Here is a 27242-nt window from a genome sequence, read left to right on the forward strand (position 1 = left end):
ATTAATAAACAGGTGGTTAGAGCATTATTTGTTCCCAACTATCAGAGTCTAGGAGGGCAGGGAAGGCCAAGCTGAAAGTTCTGACAAGAGAAATGATTTACTGATTTCGTGTGAGTGACAGACTGGTGATGAAAAGGGACTCGACTGTGCAGGTCAGGGAGCAGCTGAAGGGAGGTGGTCAGAGCTCTGCGAGCCCCAGCTTCGCTGGGATGGAGAGCTTGCTCACGGAAGCGAGATCCTGTCCTGCCTGGATTGATTAGTGTGGACCTAATCAATCCCTCCTTGGGGAGGAAGGGAGAGAGAGAGACAGACAGATAGACAAAGAGAGACAGAGAGGGAAAGAGATGGAGAGGGGAGGGCGGGAGGAGGGAGGGACTGGGAAAGATATATGCTTCATTTGGTGCAGCGTGTAATTTAGGAACTGCACACTCATCTATCACAAGCTGGCTAATAGCTAATCAATGATTGCAAAGCCCTCGGAAGGTAGTATGTTTTATACAAATGCTGAATAACAAAAATGCTGGAATTTGGTCAAATCTAGCCTGCCAGGGAAAAGCTGGGAAGGTAATTGGCTTGGGGAAGGGCAAGGGTGACTCTAGGACCCTCACTGTATAAACCACAACCGGATCAGCATGCGGGTGGCGGGAGGTGGTGTTGAAGAGCTCAGGGGCAGCTTAACTGTGGTGTAATTAGGGGTACTGCACTCTAGGAGGCAACTCCCCACTCTCCTGGATTCCTGGCCACTGTTTTCAAACTGGCCTGTTCCAGGGACAAGCTCACAGCACTCGTTGGTTTGTATGAATGAAACTTCCGGATTAGAGGCTGCACTGATAGTGATTTATCAGTGTAGAGCCGTCACAACAAAGTCATTGTAAAGACATTCCGCATTTACTACCAACACAAACCCTCCTTCCTTTTGCAAAGGCTTTGGCTTTCCACAGACACCTGCACCTTCCCCTAGGAACAAGACCTCACAGTCTGGTAATTCTTCACCCCGTGACAGCTCTTTGAAGAGAAAAACTTAACACACTTTTGATTCCCAAAACTCCGTTTGCCATTTTAGGATCGTTGGTAGTTCTCTACCTATATCGTTGTTACCATAATCATTTTATTTTTTAGGAAGGGAGATACAACTCCTCCTCTTTAGGAAATTTAATTACCAGGGTATTCATCTGTCAATTTCAGGCTGCTCAATGAAGTCCTACTGCAAAAACAGCTGTAGCCAACAATATTGCAACAGTGTATTCTTAAGCAAACAGCAACGTCTCCGGAATGTGGTGCATAAATATTAATTAGGAAGAGAAACAAGACAGCAGTGAAACTGTTTCTATTAATTATTTTGGCTCCTTTTCAAATTTGTTACAGTTTATCTGACTTTCTTTTTCGGAAGCTCTCGGAATAATCTGTTTTAGCCTATTTATGCACGGAAGGTGTCTGAAAGTCAGGGACTAAATTTAGTGGTAAGTCCTCCTTAGAAGAACTTTTCTTCTTCTTCTTTGCTAATCTGGGCCCATGGTGAAGGCAGAGAGGAGTTATTTTCACTTCCCCTGTTTTGGCCAGATGGTTCTTGTGGACAAGCTGTTGGGGGGATTCCCAGGACTTCTTGGCTTTTGTTGGGCCTTCTTCCCAGTAACTGTTGACTCAAAACTTCCCAGAGTCTTCTGGTGCTCAAGAGCTCAGACAGTTCACACTGAAAAGTCAAAAATAAATACAGTACCGATGCAGAAGATTCTTAGTCATTCAGATGAATTTACCTGGGAATATCCGTTCTCTGTAGCACAGTCAACGCCCAGAAGCAGAACACAGAGTTCTCTGAGCCGCTAAATGAGTGTCCAGAGCGAATTTCCCAGTTAATTTAACATTTTATTTGGCAAAGTCCTAGCCAGTTTGATTATTTTTCTATTTTTTTTTTCCAATCTGTCTATTTATTTATTTATTTGAGCCCAGAGAAGATTAGAAGTAAGATGTGAAGAAGGTAAGTACAGTGCAACTGCTAGAGATGTGTAAAGACAGGAGCCGGAAGTGATCCCTGATGCCGGATTAAGAGAGATTAGAATAAGTAGACACAGCAGCAGGCCTGAAAGCAGTGGCTAAACCACTGAGAATGATGAAGACAGAAACCCGCACATCCCCTCCACCGTCAGAGACCTCACCAGAAAATATTCCACATTCTGAACCCCAGCCTTGTATCATCAAGAGCAGAATCAATTTAATTCACAAAAGAAGAATCGCAAATGGCCGATAAACAAAGGAAGAGATGTTTGCCACAGGTAATCAAAGAAATGCAAATTAACCCTGAAAGCCATATCTATGTATCTGTCAAATTGGCAAAGCTTTAAAAACCAAATGACAGCCCGTGTTGCCAAAGGGGCAAAGAAGCAGGTGTTCTCAGCTGTCTTGGGCAGAGTTGTGAACTGGTACAAACTTTCTAATGGACACTTTGACAGTGGATGGAAAAAGCTTTAAAATGTGTACACCCTTTGGCCCAGTGTTTCTAAATATAAGACTTTATTCCCCAAACCATTGTGTGCTCATAATGTGTCAGGAGTTTCGCTAAGCTATGTCATGGCATTGCTGCCTCGGGAACACTTTTGTTTGGCCAAGTGGCCAGTGGGGGCCTTAAAATGACACTAGCCCCTTTTTGCAAGCTTGTACCCTAAATCACAGCCCAGAGAGCCACAGGCAAATGTAAGTTCCTGTGATCTACAGTCTTCCTCACCTCCCAGGGCCTTGCCCTGGAGCACCCCTTAGGTAAGACCTCCTGTGGAGCTTACCCAAACCCCTTTCTTTTTGGTTCAAATTGGTGAATCCTGCCTTAGTTTGAGAACCCCGAGGCACTTCATCCATGGATCCCAGTAAAAGCAGGTGTCCCAGGTGCTGCCTCTCTCTTTGCCTTCAGCCTGCCTCGATTTCCCTGTGTGACCCTTTAGGTGTGCCCTGTACTTCCTCCAGGACCTGTGAGTAATAATCTTCTTGGTTTCAAGTTCTCTTGTGGTCTTTTGTTGAACCTCAGTTCACCATCCAGCAGCCTGTGCTCCGCTTAACAAATGTGGATTTAACAAAATTGTAACATAAGAATTTAACTTCAAAGATTGTTAGCAGAGACTTTTTGTGGCAAAAGAAAAATATTCTAATATTCTAAAAACCAGTTACGACCTAGCCAGGTAAAATAATACAAAGCAGTCACTAAATACGATATAGAAACTCTTTGTTGATATGGAAAGATTTTCCTGATAAATTAAGTGGAAAAAACAAAAAAGTTACAGAAAATTTACTAGTATATCTCTAGTTTTGCTTAAAAACACATAGAAAATAGAAAAACATATATCAAAATACTACTAATAATCTTTGAGTACTAGATTTGACTGGGTTTTACATTTTTAATGTTCTTTTTTATTCTTTTCCTTTTTTTTTTTATTCTTTTCCTTTTTGATGAAACATAATACTTATGTGTTAACATGGAATAAAAGTTTAAAAAATAATAAAAATTGGTCAATAAATCCTACATATTTTATAAGGAAAGTACTAAAAAGGAAGACAGACTCCAGTTATATGCGCATATTGTACTTTAAAAATAATAGGAAATGGTGCAGCACATTTTAGAACTATCTCCTTTTTATGATTTCCTCATTTATTCATTTCTCTGTTTTCTAGCAACACTTTCTGAGCACCTACTATGGGCTAGGCACTGAGTATGCAACAGTGAACAAAAAAATATGTTCCCTTCTAGGGATCTGATATACAGCATAGTGATTATAGTTATTAATGACGTGTTATATATTTGAAAGTTGCTGAGAGAGTAGATCTTAAATGTTCTCATGGCAATAAAGAAATGGTAATTATGTGACGTGATGGAGGTGTTAGCTAACGCTATGATGCTAATCATTTTGCAAAATATAAGTGTATCCAATCAACACGTTGTACATCTTCACTTTACACAGTATTGTGTGTCAAGTGTATCTCAATAAAGCTGGGGAAAAAAAAGTAAGTCCTTCCTTAGTGAAGCTTACAGTCGACATGGGGAGATGGACAATCCTGTAATTACACATAACAAAATTTGCAACCTTGACAAGTGTAAATTAGAGAGACACCAAGCATATCAGAGAGAATTAGGATGGGTGCAGAGAGCCTTTGGAGGGAGGGGACCAGGGAGCATGATGGATTGAGGGAAGGTAAAGTGAGGGGCTGTTTGCAGGGTGTGGTTCCATAGATAGGTGTAGGTGATGGATGGTACAGGGCCTTGAAGTCCATTCTAAGTTTTGTCTTAATCCCTTGCAGGGGAGCAAAATTTGCCACCCCAAAATGTCTCTTTGGCATGTGGATTATTTCAGGCTGAAAACAATTGAGGTCAAAAAGATTCAGGAAGAAACTTTGACCTTGCCCTAACTGCCTGAAAGGACATAGATAGAGGTTCTGTTCACTGACTAGAGCTATCACCAGAGATATCTGCAAGGTAGATTAGCTAGATGTGATGGAGGAAAATTCCAGGAAGGGCTTAGAGACCAGAGTCCACTCTGTGTCCCATTGTCTCTTCGTGGCCCAGCAAACGTTTATTTACCAAACATTTGCTTTTCCATCTCCCTGTGCATTACCTTCCTCCCCTTTGAAATACCAAACCACTACCCCCAACATCCTTTTTTGTCTTTAGCTGAAGATGGTATTTAAGGTGAGGTTTTCTGCCATTTTGGCAAGTTGCTTAGTTCTCCTGGGTCTCTCCCATGTACACACGTTATTAAATTTTTGTTTGATTTTTCTCCTGTTAATCTGTCTCATGTCAAATTAATTCTGTGCCAGCCAGAGGAACCTAGAAGGGTAGAGGAAAATTTCTTCCTCCCCAACACCCTCTTAAGAGTAACGGGAAGCTTTCAGTGCTTTCAGGCTTAGATATGAATATTTTGTTTGAAAAGATAATTCTGACTCTTGTGGAAGACACATGAGAGAAAGGCCTGAATGGGTACAGGCATAAAAATTAGAATGTTATAAAAATAAGGGAAGTAGAAAAGTAGAAGAGGAGGTTGCCTTGAAACATATGGTGACCACAGTAGAGATTGAGAAAGGGAATCCTATTTGAATGTTATTCAAGAAGTGAGTTTGGTATGGAGGTTCCTTAAATAACTAAAAATAGAGCTACGATATCATCCAGCAATCCTACTCCTGGGCGTATATCCAAAAGACAAAAAGATAAAAACTCTAATTCAAAAAGATACCTGCACCCCAATGTTCATTGCAGCACTATTTACAATAGCCACGACATGGAAGCAACCTAAATGTCCATCGACAGAGGAATGGATAAAGAAGATGTGGCATATATATATACAGTGGAATATTACTCAGTCACAAGAAAGAATGAAATAATGCCATTTGCAGCAACATGGATGGACCTACAAATTATCATACTAAGTAAAGTAAGTCAGACAAAGACAAATACCGTATGATGTCATTTATATGTGGAATCTATAAAACTGATACAGATAAACTTATTTACAAAACAGAAATAGATGCACAGACATAGAAAAAAAACTTATGGTTACCAAAGGGGAAAGGAAGGAGAAGGGATAAATTAGGAGTTTGGAATTAAAATATACACGCTGCTATATATAAAAGAGATAAACAATAAAGACCTACTGTATAGCACAGGAAACCATACTCAATATCTTGTAATAACCTATAATGGAAAAGAATCTGAAAAAGAATGTATATATAAAACTGAATCACTTTGCCATACACATGAAACTAACATAACAGGGTAAATCAACTACACTTCAATAAATAAAAAAGAAGTGAGTTTGGTGATAAAGTGGATGTGGGGCTAACGGAGGGGAGAGTCAAAGATAACTACTGTTTTGCCTGTATCATGACTGACAGGATGCTGGTACCATCTCTTGAGGTAAGAAACAAAGGCCAGCAGCCAAGGTTGGGGGCAGGGTGTGATCTGGTAATGATCTGATTTTGGACATGTTGGTCTGAAATGTATTTGAAACCCCCAAGAGGAAATGTCAAATGATAGATGATAATCCTTGTGAGAAATTGAGAAAAGGAAGCATCACAGAACTTTCTCAAATCTGGCCGTTTATTGTCACCCGACCCTGAGCCAAAAATCTGTCCTATTTTTTTCTTTATTTTCCTCAGAATAACTCTTCCCATAGAGTTCATGTATTTTGAGGGAGCCTTGGCAGCATCTCATAAAGTAAGATGGTCACACATGACCTGAAGTTTAGTTTGATGCAAAAACTGGGATCCACAGTTGATGATGGCCACCATCATGGGAGGTGATGGAGAGACCCATATTCTGGGTATTTCATTGTGTGTTGCTACTATCATCTCCTCTGAGAGCAGGTGGTGTATTTACACCTTCCTTTGTTTTTGAATAATGCCAAACACGGAGTTGTCATTTCAGTTTGCAGTTGGCCAAAGCTAGCTCCATAAATCAATCAATAGATAACTGGCTGAATCAACGTGTGAATTCAATTTATTTCTTCAGTACACATTGCTTGGGTATGTGTGCCACACATTTGTTGGATGTAACTGGTGTTTCTGAAGAAGAGATGATGGCGAGGACCTAGAATTCTTGGCTGGTTCCAGTCACTGCCTTGCTGCCTTGCTTGGTTCTTGCTCGCGGGTCTGGCCAGGGCACACTCAATTGCTACTAGAGTTTAGCCACTAAGCCTAGTTGGCCTGGGCCAGAGGACCTCTCTTGTTCTGTCAGCAGGAAAGTAGTCTGAAGGAACGCTCTAGCTGTCCTTTCATCATTTCCCTCAGCCTGCAGTGACAGGAAAGTGCAAGGGAATAGTCCACTTTCACAGAGTGAAAACAAGAACACAGCCAACGGCGAGAAATGTGGTAAATGAAAAATAAGTAACTTAAGCAGTCAATTCACACATACAAAAGGAAACATCTATAAATATGCAAAAATGGACTAAAATAAATGATTATAAGAGTTACATTCTTATCAGATTTACAAGAATTCAAAGAACTGATCCCAGTTAATACCGACCAGGGTACTGGGAAAGAGACACATTTACCCACTGTTGATGTAAATTGGTACAACTCTTTTTTGGGGGACGGGGGCATCAATTCAGCAACATATGCTCCTGGCTACAGCAGTATTACTTCTGGATATTTACCATCCTTTCAGTAATACCTAAGATTTTGGAGCTCTGACCATGTGTCAGGTGCTAGTTTATACTCTTTATAGGTATTAAGCTGTTTATTTTTCACAAAACTAGAGGCCGCGATAATGAGAGACCCGTGCACCACGATGAAGAGTGGCCCCCACTTGCCGCAACTAGAGAAAGCCCTCGCACAGAAACGAAGACCCAACACAGCCATAAATAAATAAATAAAAATAAATAAATTAAAAAAAAAATGAGTGAGGGTATAATGTTACTTAGATGACTGGATTTTTTTATACGGGAAAACAGTAAAGATCCCTAGCTTACTCCATTCACCAAAATAAATTATAGATACCTAAATATTATTAGGTTTCAAAATTCATAGAAGGACAAGAAATCATTATAGATGAAGATTTATATGACCCAAAGGGAAAGAATTTTCCAAGAACTATATCAAAGTCAGAACCAGAAAGCATGAAGAAATTGGTGGATAGATTTGACTACTAAAACACTAAAGCTTAAAAATAACTTTTTGACAAAAAATATATCCTTAAGAAAATTATGAATTGATGGTAAACTATTTTTGACATATAGGAGTGAGAAAAGGTTAATATCCCTATTACATGGCAAAGCATTTACAACTATTTGACGTAAAGAAAAATACTTTCAGAATAATGGGCAAAGGATATAAAGAAGCAGTTCACAAAAATGCAAAAATGTTTAGGCTCGCTAGTAATATAAGTTTCAAATTAAAATGTAATATAATTATTCCCCAACAAAATTGGAAATATTTAAAAATGATAAGTAGGAGGCTGAGGTAGTGAGAAATTACAAATCACATACGTTGTTGATGGGGAATGCAGTTGGGAAAAAAATTTGGAAGGCAATTTGGCAAAGGTATTGAAAGACTTAAAAACATGCTTGCTGTTTAACCTGAGAATTTTGCTTTTCAAATCTACCCTAAGATAGATATATATTTCAATCTCTCTCTACCTCTCGCTGCCTCTGTCTCTCTCTCGTTATCCCTTTCTCTTACTCACTAGAATATAAGGTTCATAAGGTCAAGGGACTCTTGTCTATTTAATTCCCTATTTTTTTTTTTTTTAAACTTTTTCCTCTTTAATGTCCATATTTCTCCTAGTCTAACGTTTGTTTTTTAACTTTGATAAATGTCTTTTTTTCTTTGTCTTTTAAATAAATTTACTTATTTATTTATTTTTGGCTGTGTTGGGCCTTCGTTTCTGTGCGAGGGCTTTCTCTAGTTGCGGCGAGCGGGGGCCACTCTTCATCGCGGTGCGCGGGCCTCTCACTGTCGCGGCCTCTCTTGTTGCGGAGCACAAGCTCCAGACGCGCAGGCTCAGTAGTTGTGGCTCACGGGCTTAGTTGCTCCGCGGCATGTGGGATCTTCCCAGACCAGGGCTCGAACCCGTGTTCCCTGCATTGGCAGGCGGATTCTCAACCACTGCGCCACCAGGGAAGCCCCCTATGTTTTTACTTGAGCCTAAAAAACTGCCTGTCATGTAGTACATAATTAATAAATGTTTGTTGAATGGATTGTTGTTATTTTTTTATTTACCAAGGACCTTGGCATCTTAGAGTGTGTCTAGGGAAGAATGACTAGGATATTGAGGAATTTGAAATTAGATCATGTAAAAGCAAGAGGAAAGAACTGTTGGAGGAGTTGCCAGAAAAGGATCTGATAACTGCCTTCAAACGTTGGAAGGGATATTATGTAGAAGAGTGATTTGACTCATTCTGTACAACTTCTAAGTGAAGAAATAGATCAGTGGATGAAATAAATAGAAAGGCAACATGAGGGCTCTATTTAAAGAACTTCCATACAACTAGAGTTGTCCAGAATGGATTTGACTACCTTGGGAAGAAACAATTCACTATGGCTTAAAATATTCAAGCAAAAGTTCTTATAGAAAGGTCCATAATGCAGAATAAGACCTTGACTAGATAACTGCAGATTTCCTCTGCTAAGAAGACTCACCTCCTTTTCTTCTCTAACATCCCATTCCACACCTTCTCTCCTTTCAAAAGTAAGTTACTCCTTCTTACTTTTCAGATGCCTTACTAAATGTTACCTCTCTCTAGAATGCTTTCCCCGACTACACCTCGCAACATAGTGTTGTTTGTTTATGCCTCTTAAAGACATCTCACTTTCCCCTTCATGTCACTTAGAGTTCATCATAATTTTCCTTTTGTCTGACTGTCCTCCACTAGGATACAAGCTTTATGGAGGCAGAAACTAGTTCTATCTATGTTATTTTTTAACTGAAGTATAGTTGATTTGCAATGTTGTATTAGTTTCAGGTGTACAGCAAAGTGATTCAGATATATATCTACATACATACTCTTTTTCAGATTCTTTTCCATTATAGGTTATTATAAGATATTGAATATAGTTCCCCAGACTATACAGTAGGTCCTTGTTGTTTATCTATTTTATATATAGTATTGGGTATCTGTTAAACCCAAGCTCCTAATTTATCCCTCCCCCCATCTTTCCATCTTGTTCCTCTTTTTATACCTATTGTCTAGTACAGTGCCTGGTACATAGTAAGATCACATTAATCTTAATGAGGCATGTATAAAGGTTGAAATAACTTTATATTTAATTTCTTTGGGAACGAGGAGTTATTAAATCATGGACGCACATCTATTTTTTTCCTCACTTGTATTCACAGTTTCCAATACCTCCTGGTTCTGTTCACCTTGTGGGTGCATTGGCCTATGCATACACCTTAGGAATTGTAACCGGAGGACTCACAGTGGCCTTGCACCGTCTTTGCTCCTGCAGTCCTCCAACCATCGCACATGGATCCACTTAGTATGTGCAGGTGCAGTGCAGCCCTACTTGTTGGCCTAAGTCTTTTATCAGGGAGATTATGGAAAGCTTGGTAAAATTCTCCAGAGGTTCAGCATGCTCAGCTTTGATGCAAGCCTTTCTCAGATGTTGACTCAAATTCTGGAAAAAGACCCTTTTGTTTTTCCAAATTGGAATTAGGTTTTTTTTAAATTAAGAATGTCAAATATAATTATCATAAAATATCCAGCTAAAACAGGGATGTAGTAAAATCAGCCACAATCTACCTGAATATGATGTTTATTAACAGTTTAGTATATATCTTTCCAGATTTTAAGAAAATAAGCATTTTATGACAAAATACTATCACGGTATAGAAACTATATGTGATATATATGAGATATATATAGATATATATATATATAGATATATATATATATATATATATCATGTGATATATTGAGAAATCCTCACCAGGTTAATAAATATATATTTATACTATCCTTTTATCATGCCTGTATAGCGTTCCACACTATGAGTATTCCATAGTTTAAACGGTTTTCTGTTTTAGGATATTTGGGTTCTTTCAACTTGTCACATTTAGGAGCAATGACACAATAAACCTTCTTGGTTGCATATCTAATTGCATATGATCAATTATTACATGAACCAAAATTCAAAGATAAAAACCTAGAATTGGGATTACTGGATCACAAGATACCTACAGTATTTTAGCTTTGGTATATATTGTTGTCAAGTTGCACTCTAGAAAGTACTAATTTCCACAGGTCCAGTTAGCATAATGCCATTGATGGGAGAGGCCAACTTGATGTTTTGTGGATTTTAAGATAGAGTTCACTTCAAACTACATGATGGGAAACAGGAAAGTTGATAGAGCCCTGAGGCAAGATAGTAAATATGTACCGTTATCCTTACCATGTGTAGGAAAAGTGTTCCTGATTGTTTCTTAAAGCTGATAGGAATGAGGAAAAAGTGCATTTATTAAGTTAAAAGTGACACATAAAGTTCCAAAGGCTGCACTGGTTTATTGACTAAAAGTTTTACATTTAAACACACACCTGTAATTTGCATCACCTCTTCAATAAAGTATCCAGCTTTCCCTTAGTTGAATAGACCCAGCTGTATGAACTGGCTTAGATCTGGAAATTGTGCTATATAGGTTATGGATCTTCACTACTGATGCTTAAATTAGATTTCTGTCCACCAGACCTCTATGTGCCAAACTGTATCTTAGTGGGCTGCTTATCTATTTTATTTCTGGGAAACTTGTGATCAGTTAACTATTGCCACAGAACCCTGTGAGTCAAAACATTCTGATTATCAGTTCTCCCTGTTTTGTTGTGGCAACTTCATGCATCTTTACTCTGAGAGTTCAGTGTAACTATTTGGTTTACCACTCTAGCATTCCATTATTCCCTTTGAAGTTAGGGACCATCCAGTGTAGCAGTCACCGCCATCTTGTCCAATCTACAGAGGACCACTACACAAAGCTCTTCAGGAAAACTGGCACTCCCTCGTCCCTAATATTAAAAATAATATTTTTCATAATAAGAAAAAAGTATCTTATGAATTTTCCAATCAGATATAGTTTAGGGGGTGGATGAGAATAAAATTGATTCATTGCATTGCTCCCCTTTCCTTAAGTCATCTGTCTTTATTCTAAAATATACCTGGGATTTTGTTTTAATTAAGTATGATAAGATGACAGATAGGAGACAACTCATGAGGAAACTGCCTTGAAAGAAGGTTTATTTTTCACAACTTCCAAGAGAATGGGACGTGCCATGCCATGTAGGGTCATACGATAAAGCACCTGGGTTAGTCAGGAGGCAGAGGAGCAAAGGGAAACGTGGCCAGAGGCTTTATGTATTTTTTGAGGGAAGAAATAGACAAGGTAGGGTAGGTATGCTGAGTAAACTTAGGCTTGGAGGCTCTGGGTTATTGGGGTGGTTCCTAGTTGTCAGGTACCTAGCTCTGGGGTGATTTTGGGCAGGGGGAATATTGGCTTGGTGTGTAAGAGTTTGATAAAGGAAGTGGTTGGGGGGGGGTATGTCCTCTGTATTGGCTGGTTTGCATATCAAAAGTGTGCTTGAAGGCAAATTCTTTGTTGTTTCTAGGAATTACTTAACCTTGGGAAGGACAGTTTCTTCCTGGGTCTGCAAGGCTCTAAGTCAAAGCATCAAAAATATAAAAAATATGATTAGTGCATTCATTGTCCTCTACAATACACCAGGAAAATTATGGCATTTTGAACTCATTAACTGTAGACCACCTAGCAGTTAACTAATGCCAATCCTATACATTTGAGCCAACATTAGGTGAATAAACACATCTCAATGAATTTGGGCTAATCGTGGCTTTGATTTGTCTGCCATTTAATGACCTTAGAATCCACTCCCATAAAATCCAGACTTATGGTGATACAGAATGACATGGTTCTATAAATTTTTCTGTTTATGGACTATCTCATCCCAGAGAAGACCAGATATTTCTCAGTCTGGACTCTATTGAAATTTAGCTCTTAAATATGGACCTGAAGGTAATAAAGGATGCTGTGTAGAGGCCCTTAGACAAATTGACATCAGTTGGTGAGGCATTGTTCCAGCCTTCATCACTGAACAGCTTTTATGCAGGGGAATCTCGGTCCTTAATCCTGTCAGGGGAGGGAGTCTCTTTTGCTAATAAAATTGATTCAAGCAGATTTAGGGGTTCAAAGTTCTCAGCCTCAGGGTTTTACTTTTTTCCAACCAGTGTATAAGAGATTTGGTGGACTTCAGCTCTAAATTGAAATGCTGTTTTTCACCTTTTACAATTAGGTCCTAGATTATCAGTAATGCTGCTCTGTGACCACACACAGGAGATGAAGGAATTATTCTATGCTGCCATTAGGCTTTATGATTTTCCTCACTGTGTTCTTAATTGCATGCCTTTTAATTTCTTATTTTCTCTATTCCTTTGGCTCTCTAGGGCCATAAGAGGAAAGTAGGTGACTTCATAATCTCTGTGATCATCATGGCACTAATTGTTATAGGCCACTTGATATTCCAAGTTGCCCTCTACTTGCATTTCATCCCATGGCACTACTAGAGATAATTTCAGTAATTTTGTTGCCACCAATATTGTGGATTACTCAAGTTTCAGTTGCCTTCAACTGGAGGTTTTCTATGTGCTCTTCAATTATGTATGCAACCCAATCTCAAAATACCATATTTTGGGTCTGTTTTGTGGGATCATGATCCCAATTACTATACCAGTTAGGAGTCTAACAGGAGATAAATGACAAACCAAAATCAGCACCTTAAAATGACATCCTAAAATAAATGATCTAAAATTGGGTAATTTTAGAAGATTTTGATAAAGAGATGATTGATAAAAATACAGGCCTAGTGTAGGGAAATTGCAGGGGATAAAGCGGTTCACAGAGCTGGCAATAGTGGAGGATGTTACCATTTCTAGCCCTGAAGGGTAAGGGGTGGGAACAATTATCAGAACCTGGAGACAAAAAACTCTGGGAAAGGACTATTTAACAGAATCTGGGACCTTTGGTTATGGGACATAGCCAACTGCCAGGGCTACTCATAAGAGCAGGAAAATAAATAGCCTGATCTCTTCATCCTTTGTTTTGTTCTCCTGTAGCTGCTCCTCACGGATTGAACTTAACTAAAAGACAAAGTAACTCACTGATATAATCCTTACAAATCAGCCTCCTGGAGCATAGAGGACTTCCCTTGGGTGGGCTGTGGATATGCAAAGGCTCAGTTTGTGCCTTGTGGTATATTCTAGCTTGAATTGGGCTAGACTTGCTCTCTAAAAGGGTTGAAATCTATGACCTGACTTCAACAATCCATCCATTTAGTGCTGTCACCTAGAGAGAGGCTGGAGGGACAGGAAATGGGGCCAGCTCCTGGTGGGGAGTGCATCAAAGAGCAATTCCTGGTGAGTTAGGGAATTTACTCTATGTTCTGGTATTTAGGACAGAGCTTTAGTCATTACAGCAGGACCGGCAAACTTTATGCAAAGTGTCACATAATAAATATTTTAGGTCTTGCAGGTCATATGGTCTTTATCACAACTACTTAACTCTCATTATAGCTCAAAAGCAGCCATAGGCAATACCTAAGCAAATGGATGTGACCAGTTTCTTATAAGACCTTATTTACAAATTAGGTTGAGGACAGCATTTGGCTCAGGGGCCATAGTTTCCAGACTCTTACTCTATAGAAGCTGGAATCAGAAAGAGGAAATGAATTAGAAGCTCATTATATAGCCTGAACCAACCCAGCAATAATTGGTGAATGCTGTGAATTAGTCAGCAATTTCATGCTCAGGCAAACTGACCTATAGCAGTGAGTCTATGACTACAAGATTAATTTCTGATCCCCCTGGCTGTAGGGTTGATGATGCTGAAATGCTGTTTTTCTAGTTAAGTTTGGTTCAGGAACCCAGCGGAACCAAGCCTATAGGTAGGAGGCACCCTTGACTTTTGAGAAACATAAAGATGTCAGCTACCCTGTTCCAATGGACTCCTAAGACATCTGCATGAGCCTCAGTTTCCCACCAGACCCTCCCCCATACTTTCTTGCACTTAGGCTTCACCTGTTGCTCTGAATTTCAATCCCTTGCTTGTTGCTGGGTCTCAGAACAGATCTGCACTTATCCTGTCCAGTGGGCCTGCTTTCCAGATTCTAGCTTTTCTTTACCTGGCCAGTTCTGATTAGGCAGGGCATAGATTAAGATTGCTTCATTTCCAGCTAGTATATTTGTACATTTTTCATTTACTTTCACTGCTAAAGCTTTGGTTGTATTTTACTGGTTATTTTTAAAATTGACCTGGACTTCATGCCTATATTTTTAATCCATTAAAAGTTTTAATTGGATATTCAGGAATGGAATCCATTTGGATCTCCAGATTTATTAGCCCTTGAATCACACATAGCAGAAACCAGAACATTGGAGCGCTCTCATCTGGTTTTTGAGTTACTTCCTTGCGGTTTCAGCATAGAGAAGACCCAGTTCAGGGCTTTTAGCTCCAGATTCATACACTTGGCTGTATAGAGCTCTGAATTTCTTCCAGAAGTTCTGACACTTGAAAAAAGTTATGCACTTTTATAGTGGCGGGAATGGTTTTCCATGCACATAACAACTTTCTCTAGTTCCTCACCTATTAAATTTTCTGACCAAGGGTGTACATCTCAGTGAAAGGGGTTGACTTGAGAGTGTGGCCACATGCAGAGCCATGATAACTGGCCCATGCAGGAAGAATTGAGCTTTGTTTGTGCCTTATTAATTGGACTAGGCAGAATAGTGAGTCGCCTGAAGTGATCTCAGAAACAGACCTGCTTACCACCCGTCTAGTCTAGTGGCTGTTTGCCATTCGTAAGGCAGGATGTGAAAACCAGCAGCAGTGGCTGCTAATTCAGCCCTTCTGGAGGGCATCCAGAGCAGCTGGAGGGGAGCACAGAGTTAGGGTGGAGGTTCCGTTGGATTTCTCTCAAGACACCAAGCTGGGGTTACGGCTTCCCATAATTCTGACCACCACGGAAGAGTTAGAACAGTGACAGAGAGGAAGTGCCTCTGCTTGGGGCCCTAGACAGGTACATGCATTCTGTGGAGCTTCTGAAGGCCTGAGCTTGGGCAAGATTACAAATTAGAAAGAGTCCTTGATGGAGGAACACGAAATCAGGATTCCAGTCCTAGCTTTGCCTTAATGGCTATGTAAGTGAGGTCTAATCATTCAGCCTTTTCTGGGAGTTGGTTTCCTTATCTGTAAAGTAGGGATAATTAGTCCTGTCCTATCTCACTCAAAGAGATGATAAGGACCGAACGAGAACATTAATGAATGTGAAAGAACTTCAAAAATTGTATAAAGCAAAGGGAAAAGACATGATTATGGCTGCTGCTAATAAAATCAACTGACTCACTAGCAACACAGTGCTGTCTGTACCAAACACGCACTCCTCATGCAGGCTTGCAAATCCTTCTTTCAACTGGACTTGACTTTATTGAGAGATTGATAAGCTAAGCTATTCTCACAATATTTCTTTCTGCAGCACATTTTGCTCATTCCCACCTATGCATTTTCTACACTTTGTAGTTTTCTGCCACCTCTTTTTTTCAGCTCCCGCCTCATCCCCCACCCTGCTTCTTAAAGCTAGTTCTATAAGGGCTCCCCACTCAGCTCCCTTCTCACTCAGAATAGTCCTTTGAAGATCACATCTACTCCGGTGGCATCAACTATCATCTATAGGCAATAAGTTCTTCTCATTTCACAGTTAATCAACACCACCCTCCCACTGGAAGTTAGACAAGATGTCATCTTTTCTTTGCCTTCATCCTTTCTCTCATCCTCCCATTTTCTTAGACATCAAGTCCTGAGCATCTATCTCCGGAATCTCTGTATCATTGCCACTGCTTTACTTTGGGCCCGAATCTCTTATAACTTGCATTATTGTCACAACTTACTGATTAGATTCCCTGTTTCCAGTCTGTTTTCCTGCCAATAGATCTTACACGCTTCTGCCAAACTGATGTTTCTAACACACAAATCTGATCATGCCGTTTCCCTGCTTCGAATGCTTCAGTAACTCACACTTTTCAGAATTAAGTTCAAACATAGCACAGTAGCACACAACTTTCATTGGGGTCTGGCCCCCACCTATCTCTTTCCCTGCTGGTATTAATCCTTTTAGGTTGAACTCATGTAAGAATTTGAGGCAACAGAAAAATTCGTAGGTAAAGATTTGCAAACAAATGATGATTTGCGCTTGGAGCTCATCCCTGCCACCCTTATGGGTCACCACGTTTGTGGTCCCTCTTCAGCTTTCCTCCCTGCCACTCCTCACCCAGACACTTGGCTCTGGTCATGCAGACGTTCTTGGAGTTCTTCAGTGACGTGTGGCTTTTGGTGCCTTTGTGCCTTCATACTTTGTGTCTCCGCCGCCGGGAATTCCCTTCTTACTGTTTTTGTCCCACTAAAGACAACTTGTCCTTCAAAACTTAGCTCAGGGCTTCCTTGGTGGCGCAGTGGTTGAGAATCTGCCTGCCAATGCAGGGGACACGGGTTCGAGCACTGGTCTGGGAAGATCCCACATGCCACAGAGCAACTGGGCCCGTGAGCCACAACTACTGAGCCTGCGCGTCTGGAGCCTGTGCTCCTCAACAAGAGAGGCCGCGATAGTGAGAGGCCCGCGCACCGCGATGAAGAGTGGCCCCCGCTTGCCGCAACTAGAGAAAGCCCTCGCACAGAAACGAAGACCCAACACAGCCAAAAATAAATAAATAAATAAATAAAAATAAATTTAAAAACTATTAAAAAAAAAAAAAAAAACTTAGCTCAAAAATTACTAGCCCTATGACATCTTCTCTGATTCTTCATCTGCTTTATCCATTCCTATCTTGTGGTTCCAGAATAGCCTGGATAGTCTTCCGTCCCACCTTCCCTCAACAGTTTTAATCCATTGTGTGTTTACTTGCTAGATGATTTGAAGGCAGAGATACTGTCTTAATTGACTATGCATTTGCAGTTTGCAGCATGTTAACGTGGCATTTAAGAAGCTCTAGAAAAAATGTTTACTGAATGAAATTGAGGTGTTCTTATCTAGAATACTCTTCTCCCTCTCTCACCAGCATATATCTTATAATTCTCTTAAAGTTAATCTCGAAGACAATCTTTATATAATCTTGCTTTATTATCCCATCATCACGAATGATCTTCTCTTTGAATTTCTTTATCGCTAGTGTGTGGTTTTTAGCATTGTATGCTAATTTAGAGGTGGCTTTGATATATATACCATCCCCCAACCATCATTATTCTTTAAGTATAAAATGCAATGCAGGGTAAAGTATCCTGGGAAAAGAGTCAGAAGACCTTGCTCTAGTTTTACTCTGCTGTGAACTAAATGTGTGGCCTTGGGCAAAATAATTGATTTTTTTCCCCCTTGGTTTACATTTTCTTATTTTGAAAATGAGGGAATCTGTATAATCTCTAGGGTACCTTCTTGTTAAAAGAGTATATCCACTGATGTCTTTAATTCTTTCACTTATCATATCTCATATATTTCACTTTTCCAATCCCACTGCAGTTTTTGAATGCAGGAGATATTTTGTGCTGCAATCCCTTTTGTCCATGTGTCACTGACTACACGTCTATATCTATATCTACATAAAATGGGCACTTAATAAACTCTAAGCGTCTAAACTCTGGAGATTGTGTGAAAGAATAATGTAACAAAGGGTTACTATAATCATTTTTTTACAACTTCAAATCTCTAGTTTACTCCATGAGTTATGTGTGGTTAATGTATCCCATTGATACATCCCTATAACCAGGCCTATCCTTTAGAAGGAGGGCCAGATTTGAATCTTCAAACCTTCTTTTTGAAGTAGGAATTTCCTTCCATGCTGGGAAACGATGTATGCTGATTCAAAGAGGGAAAAAGTGCTCTGAGAGACCCTTAAAGAGCTTCAAAGGAATTTCTGGAATCCAAACTTTGCCAAGAAAATTAAGCAAAAATAAATCAGAAAAAAAAATAATTGATTTTTTCCTTCTTAATCTAAGGGAAGAGGTGCTGCTGGACAGAGTATAATTTAGGGTTTCACCAGACTATGCCTTTTTTACTGGTGGTCAGAGACATTTTTCTGATTCCAAGAAAAGACCAAAGGTTAATGGCCTCAGTAATAAGCGATGACATTTGTTACCGTCATATTGGCTTTAAAAAATAAAATAACTCTGTGTTCATCCAGCACAGGTGCTCTTCATCACCTTTTATCTAAGCTTTTGAAAATCAGCAGCCTCCTCCCTCAGCAATGGCCGTATGTATAGAGGACGCAAACCTGGGTTACAGAGATCAAAAGAATTGCAGTTGAAGCAATTCTGTAGAGCTGAATATTGGGTCCTAAACACCAAACACTGTCTCCTAAAGAATAAATACAGTTTTTCCTTGACTAATTCAGATCAACCCTGTTGTTGAACCTGCAACAATCACTAAACACTTAATCCGCCTCAATCAGCTGTTTCTTCTCTGTTGGTCAACTTAAGTGGGGAATGACCTTGATTTTCTAATTAAAGGAGTCACAGTGACAGTAACCACACATTTATTGTAAGATTTGCGTGTGTAATTATTTGTTTACTTTTATATCTCTACCAGTAGCATATTCAGAATTGACACCTAGAGCAGATCAATCTTGAACCCTCCCCTCCTCTATGCAACAACACTATTTCCTGTAATGATTATTATTTCCTGTGGTACTTGGTACGCTACACTATGAGTTCCTTGAAGTCAGAGATTATGTCTTATTTATCTTTGAATCTCCAAGGTCTAGGATTTTGCCTGTTTTTTAGTAGGTGCTCAAGAATTACTTATGAATTGAATAGATGAATCAATAAATGGATCATACTCTGTAGCATGGCCAAGTTTGATTACTAAGTGACTTAGCATGCTAGAGATGACACACTGCATTAAACAGAGGTCTGCATTTTCCTTGGTATGCCTAGACAGTGCCTAGAGAATTCTTTAAAGGAGTTATATAGTTCTACCAGAGAAAGCCTATGGACTTGACAATAGGTTCATATATTCCCATGTCAAGTCTGATCTCTTCAATTCCTTCAAAACTATAGCTCCTGGCATTTCAAGTTCTACAGCTTTAGGCCCAATGTGGGTCAGTTGCCTGAACTGTCACAGTTAATTTGTCCGTACTATTGAAACTCTGTGCTGGACGTCAGAAATCACACAATTATGTCTCTTACCCTCCAATTGTTACTCAATTTTCATTTTTCACACTCATTTTGCAAGCACTGAAGTACAAATTAAATAGTAATCAGGGGGTAAAAACACACAACGACACGATTCTTCAGTCACACAATACCAGTTGCTGCACAGAAATTCTCAGTAAAGATGTCAAACCAAACACCACCATTCAAAGAACTTGAGTGCTCTGTCACTCTGAGGGTGATCCATTTTAAAATAACCTTTCTGCTAGGACTTCTGCTTATCTATGGCTACAAAAGCAAGTAAGTAAGCAAGAATATCAGCGTTCTTTTAAAAAGTAACTCCTTTGCCAGTTTCACAACTTTACCCTGAAAAGCAGTAGATTCATATCAATGACTAAGATCTGAATTTGTTTCCCAAATGATTGAGACATTTTTCCACCCCGCAAGTGCAGTAGAGGATTCATTTGTCCAATTAGTAATATCTTAAGGAATATCAGGCCTTAGGAGGCAGGCAGTATGTTGTCTTACAATATGCTTTGGAAATTCTTCAAAGTGGTCCAGTCTTCAAAGTAGAACCAGGTTCTCTGTGATTTCCCATGATTTGGGATGGGGGGCGATATTCTCCCTCTTGTTTTGTGCCCTGGCGGTTCAGAATCTCGGCCAGATAATGATGTACAGAAGAAATTCCAACGGCCTAGAGTAATTCCTTTTTCTTTCTTTTCTTTTGACATTTGTTGGGTTCTCTTATTTGTATTTGCTTGGCACGCTGCTAGGGCAACTTTGCATGAATTAGATAATTGACTTTAATTCTCACAATAACCCTGGGAGGTGGCTTTGATTTCCTTTACACATGAGGCAAAGGAGATGTTCAGGTAATTAGCCAATATTTAAAATCAGATTTTCTTATTATTTCATGTACAGTATTCTTTTTATAAGATGAGAGCAAGAACAGTGGGGAGGTGGTCAACGGCCACTGAGTGACTTTTTCCTTTCTAGGCTCTTCGTTTGCCCATCTTCCTTCAAACATGAGTTTTAACCAAATTGACCATTTTTCAGTTTGTCAAGCTTGCCAAGTCTTCTCTCACATCTCCTGGCTTTGCACAGGTTATGCTCAGAGATCACTATTTCCTTTCTCAGTGCCTGACAGAATTCTCCCTACTGGAGCCCTCATAAAGGTTTTTAACACCTCTGGGAAGTCTGCAATTTCCCTTAGCTCCTGGCACTTCTACAATTATAGCTCTGATTACACTGTGTGCTAAAGCCCTGCTTATTGTACCGCCCATAGCTGTAAATCTTGTGAAGCAGGGAGGGGCCACGTGCAACACCCAGCATAGTGCCTGGAGCCTAATAGGTGCTCAGTGCAGACCATTGATTAACTGTGGTTGAGTCTGATTGTAATTTCCCTGCTTCCTCTTTAAAACCCTTAGTCTAGAATATGCAAGGAACACTAACAGTGGTGGTCTCTGAAGTGTGGGAATGGAAACCAGGTGGGAGGGGAGCACGCTTTTCTTTGTACACCTTTGGTGTAAATAATTTACTATGTGCATGAATAAACTTGTAAATAAAGGCAAAAAGTATTAAAAAGAAAAACAAAAACTCTGGCAAATTGATTTTGAAAGGCTGTACTTTCTTCCACGTTGTCTTTATCGAAACTCTTTCTATGTGTTGGCAAACCAAGAGCTCTCAACAGAATCACCAATGGATCCACTGGTGAAATATTGGTGCAGGAGCAGGAATCTTCTGTTTAGCTCACTCAGTAGCCCTGGCTGTGAACCACAATCTGCTGCTACTGGACGTAGCATAGAAAACCAAAACTCATCAGGAAAAATTCTCACATGCAAGGCTTAGGAAAGAGCCATGCCGATGTATTTGTTTGATCTATAAAAAACTTTAATTTTCCCCAATATATATTATACACCATAAATCACTTGGAGTTTGAGGAAAACTGAGATATTTTGGCTGAAATGTAATAGGATATTCTCTTTTGATAAGAAAACAATATAAATACACTAGATATGAATCAGCCCCAATAAATAATCCAGGAGAGTCTTAAGGTAGAAAAAAAAGGTTTTCAAGGCTATAAATCCATAAGGAAATAGACTGCTAGAGAATATACTGAACCAACTGGGAGGCAAACTCCATTAAAGGAAAATTAAATCAAAAGCTCGGCATGACTTCAAAGTGCCCTTGTTTTGGGGGAAAATATGGAGACTTGCAAGTGGAAATGGTATGTAGAGTAGTTGATCATAAATATGATCTGTTAATAAAGGAGCAGAAATTAAAGTTATCTTAATTCAACAAATGGTTATTAAGTTCCCACTCAGGGAATGAAGTGCTCTCTTATGTACTGCAAGGTTTATAGGATGTAAGGCCAAGTTCTTCCATTAAGGGAATTTACAATCGAAAATGGCGGTGATGATAAGACAACTATTAAAATAACCACAATGACCAAAAAATTCGAATTATCACCTGAGGGTATACACAACATCCTAAAAAGTAGAGTTGGGGGACCTCACACGGTAGATGGTCAAGGAGAGACTTCATTCATGGCAGTTGGGGTTTGGGGTCTGCAGCGGAGCAGGGAGCATTCTAGAAAGAAGGAATAATCAAGAACAGAGAGTTGGTGTTAGGAGCAAATGAGGTAAGACTGTCAAGGATAAAGAAACACACACATAAAAATCATTATTCCTATCGTTGGGAGGGTTTCAGATGGAGAAACTAAGCTGTGCTTTACAACCAGAATTCAGTCATGTGTTTCTTGCTACATTTTGGTTCCTGAAATATATTTCTGTGAGTGCCTAAAGAGTTATCTGGAAAAGAACATGTTCTAAAGGAAGAACATGTTGAGGAATGAAAGCCACTACTTGCCATGGATAAGAGTACAAATTCTGAAGTCAGACCTGGACTTGAATCTTGACTCCTTAGCCCTGGTGAACTCTGCAGTTTCTCTCAGTGATGGAGATGATAATTGCTGGAATGTATTTAAAGTGCTTAATAGAATGCCTGGCAACTATCACAAGTTCAATAAATCATGACTATTATTATTACTTTTATTATTATCATTATTTTTATGCTTGGTTTCAGGGCAGTAGGCCAGGGTCAGGGTGCAAAGGTATTGGTCAGTTGTATTTTCTGGTAATACAATGCCATAGAGTCATGCCTGAGAACTAGGTGAAAATTAGAAGAGTGAATTCTCAAGGTGCACAAGGTAGCACAGTGTTGTAGCCCATGGGACAGACTGATGGGACACTTAAGGATGAAGGCTATTGGAGCCTACTGAACATGGCACCCAGCCATCAGAGCCACAGATCACACTACATTTGGAACAAGGAAAATGACACGATGCAGTGGCACCTTTGTCATGGACATATGTAGCTTCTACAGCAGCGTCACTTCAGAGATCCAGAAGGGAAGGAAAGGAAAATGGTGCAAGGCAATGTGTTGCTAAGGGGAGAACTCATGAGGTGATATGTCCATCACCTCTCTGAGGACTTTGGGAACTTGAGGGGGAAATTAGAGGAAGCTGGGCTAGGAGGCAGTGACTACTATTTAGTGATTGTTTTTTGCCTTTTGTTCCCCTGCACCTCCTCCCTTCCCCCTTCCCCAAGCTGATGTGATGTAGGGCAACACCAGTTACACTGAGAGAGGAACAGAGCTAGGCTTGGGAAGATGGCAACCTGCAGGGGAATGGGTTGGGGAGAAGCTAGAGCAGAGAGATTCCTCTGAGACTTCAAGCTGCGTTCTCCACCCCAGAGTGTGGGCAAGACAGTTCATGATCAGAAGGAAAGAAAACGTTAGATATGCAAGATCTATTTCTCTAACAAAAATAAGGAAAAAAACTCAACTCACCTAACACTTAGGTTCTATTTGATACCCGCTTCTTGACTTCATTTCTCATATTAAAGGGCAAGAATCCTAATTAAGGCCTACCACGATAACTAGTAATCACTTTTAATTGGGTTTGGATAATACCATCTTGTGGTTCAATAGATGAGTCTTTGGTTTGTTACACTTCATGGTGATTAAAGGCTTTAGACAATTTGTTATTTTAGCTGCTTAATAATGTGTTGCTACTTCAATATTTAATATTTAGCAGTACATGCTTTTGGTGACCATATACTATTATTCCAATGCACCCCTTGCTTTCTCGGCCCCTATTCTCCTTAGATAGTTATAAAATGGGTTTTCATTTCAACCTGCAGGTGACTTTGAAGACATATTGCCATATGGTGCTAAAAACATTATAATACATCACCGCTTGTTTGCCAGATGTTGTTCTCCTCTGCTAGGCAGTGATTCAGATGCTCTGGGATGATTTTGCAAAATGAATCTTGCTAAATGAGAGAGTTTTCATCGTCACGTCCCATCTCGTTATTATTAGCTGGATATTTCAAACATACGAGAAAAATGAACAATTTGAAAGGAATCCATTATATAGGCAAATAACAGTATTTTCTGCTGCCCAGGTGCCTGCCAGCCTTGTTTGTGACAGCATCCCCATTTCACAGAGTGGAAAATAGAGTCATAGAAAACTGATTCCACAGGGCAACTTGGATGTAGATGTGCACTGTCAAGTGTTCTTTCAAGGCACTGGGATTTCAAGCTGCTTTGTATGTTGTGTGAGCAGAGACAAGTCCAGCCGTTCTCTAACTGAATAACCAGTTCTTTTGTGGCATGATTCAAGAAGGTCCAGGAAGGTCTATGCAACAGTGTCTACATTTCCACCATTATTGATTTAGTAAGGAAATTTTTCGCCAGAATTTCTCTTTAAAATTGTCCTATATTACAGGGGTGGGGCACAGTTTGTAGTGTGCAAGGGTTAAAACTCAGTCACCTGCATTTGGTTTCCTTTTTCCTATACCCATCTTCACCTTGGTATCCTTAGTACCAGCTAAGCACTCAATGAATATTCATTGAATGAGTAATTGAATGAATGAATGCGTGAACAAAAGAACTTGACCGGCCTCCATAGGAAGAGCACTGGTGAAGAATGTGTGCCTTGGCATATGTATAGAGTAGAGAGATGCTTGGTATGGGAGGACAGTAAAATGGCAAGTCAATTCACTACCTAAAATGCCTTGGAATTCCAGGGCATGTTTTGGCAGAAAGACTACTGCTGGACGTCATCTCTGTAGAGTTACAGAGTGCAGCTTTATGAACATATGTGTACCCCCAATGCTGTGTACAATACAGCCATTTCCTCGTTGGGATGGGCCTTTCTACCATTAGTAGATGAGAAGGTTTTCTCCAGAATGCTCTGTACTGGTCATGGTATAGCATCAGTTTTTTTTACCCAGCCCACGGTCAAGGTCGAGTCTGTCCAGTTCCACTGTTATTGATGGAGTCTGGCGGCCAACAAATCCATCACTGGTTTTCTGTCAGATGCTTGCCCTCAAGTTTTGGCAGTTGGATCAAAAGTCTTTTCCTGGCAAAAATACCAGATTCTTATAAAAGTGCCTTTAACAGGGATAACCCTGGAAATTGGAATATATTTGAAATCATTAGAGCAGGACCTGGATTCATAGTCAGGCTTTGGTATTCATGACCACAAAGGAAAACATCAGATACTGATGGATTTATGATAGTCCAGAAGGAAAACTTAATTAAATAGGACAAAAAGGTAAAGCTGAAAGAAAAGACTGTTCTTCTGCAGAGGACTATAGCACAAAATTTAAATTTTCACTGTGTGAATTCAAACTATGGTGAGAAAATGTTTAAATGTTCTATTATAGAGGCTGGAAATTATAAGGTTTGAAATTGTTGGTGGGTTACACAAGTAATTCAACTTCTTTCAGTTCACTTTAGAAGGAAATAGGCAAAACTTCATATCAACAAGTATTTGATATATACTTGCTATGATAATAGTTGCTTGAGCATTAATTACCTGCTAAGCATAGTGCTAAATGCATTTTGTTTGTCATTTCTCTTCATTCTCATTACAGCCCTATGATGGTACAGGCATATCTAGTTTTATTGTGCTTTGTTTTATTCCACTTCATAGATATTATGTTTGTTACAAATTGAAGGTTTGTGGCAACCCTGTCTAGAGCAAGTTTATCGGCACCATTTTCCCAGTAACATTTGTTCACTTCGTATCTCTGTGTCACGTTTTGGTAATTCTCCCAATATTTCAAACTTTTTCACTATTATTAAATTTGTTATGGTGATCTGTGATCACTATGTGATCTGTGACCTTCGATGTTATTGTTGTTTTGGGGCACCAAGAATTGTGTCCGTATAAGACAGCGAACTTAATCGATAAATACTGTGTGTGTTCTGATTGGCCCTTCCCTCATCTCTCTCCCTCTCCTAAGGCCTCCTTATTTCCTGAGACACAACAATATTGAAATTAGACCAATTAATAACCCTACAATGGCCTCTAAGTATTTAAGTGAAAGGAAGAGTCACATGTATCTCACTTTAAATCAAAAGCTAGAAATGATTAAGTTTCGTGAGGAAGGCATGTCAAAAGCTGAGATAGCCCCAAAACTAGGTCTCTTATGCCAAACAGTTAGCCAAGTTGTAATTGCAAAGTAAAAGTTATTGAAGGAAATTAAAAGTGTTATTCCAGTGAACACATGAATGATAAGAGAGTGAAACAACCTTATTGCTGACATGGAGAAAGTTTTAGTGGTCTGGAGAGAATATCAAACCAGTCACAACATTCCCTTAAGCCAATACCTAATCCAGAGCAAGGCCCACTCTCTTCAGTTCTATGAAGGCTGAGAGAGGTAAGGAAGCTGCAGAAGAAAGGTTTGAAGCTAGCAGAGATTGGCTTAAAAGGCTTAAGGAAAGAAGTCATCTCCATGACGTTAAAGTGCAAAGTGAAGCAGCAAGTACTGATGTAGAAGCAGCAGCAAGTTATCCAGAAGATCTAGCTAAGATAATTACTGAAGGTGGCTCCACTAGACAACAGATTTTCAGTGTAGACAAAACAGCCTTATATTGGAAGAAGATGCCATGTAGGACTTTCATAGCTAGAGAGGAGAAGTCAATGCCTGGTTTCAAAGATTCAAAGGACAGGCTGACTCTCTCGTTAGGAGCTGATGCAGCTGGTGACTTGAAGTTGAAGCCAATGCTCATTTACCATTCTGAAAATCCTGGAACCTTTAAGATTTATGCTGAATATACTCTGCCTGTGCTCTATAAATAGAACTACAAAGCATGGACGACAGGCCATCTATTTACAACATAGTTTACTGAATATTTTAAGCCCACTGTTGAGAACTACTGCTCAGAAAAAAAGATTACTTTCAAAATATTACTGCTCATTGACAATGCACCTGGTCACCCAAGAGCTCTGATGAAGATATACAGTGAGATTCATGTTGTTTTCATGCCTGCTAGCACAACATCCATTCTACAGCCCATGGATCGAGGAGTAATTTTGACTTTCAAGTCATTATTTAAGAAAGACATTTCATGAGGCTATAGCTGCCATAGATCATGATTTCTCTGGTGGATCTAGGTAAAGTCAATTGAAAACCTTCTGGAAAGGATTCACTATTCTGATGCCATTAAGAACATTCATGATTCACAGGAAGAGGTCAATATATCACTATTAACAGGAGTTTGGAAGTTAGTTCCA

The 27242-nt window shown here is 39.6% G+C and overlaps 1 long non-coding RNA gene across 1 annotated transcript; it reads left to right on the forward strand.

The window, feature by feature from the left end:
* The first annotated feature begins 6296 nt into the window (after positions 1–6296).
* LOC118898850 lies at positions 6297–25822 on the forward strand. Its single transcript, XR_005020839.1, has 3 exons — positions 6297–6307; positions 8895–8898; positions 25702–25822. It is a non-coding gene; the product is annotated as an uncharacterized LOC118898850 (long non-coding RNA).
* Positions 25823–27242: the final 1420 nt, after the last annotated feature.

The sequence above is a fragment of the Balaenoptera musculus genome, chromosome 8, assembly GCF_009873245.2.
Source record: "Balaenoptera musculus isolate JJ_BM4_2016_0621 chromosome 8, mBalMus1.pri.v3, whole genome shotgun sequence".
Taxonomy (NCBI): Eukaryota; Metazoa; Chordata; class Mammalia; order Artiodactyla; family Balaenopteridae; genus Balaenoptera; species Balaenoptera musculus.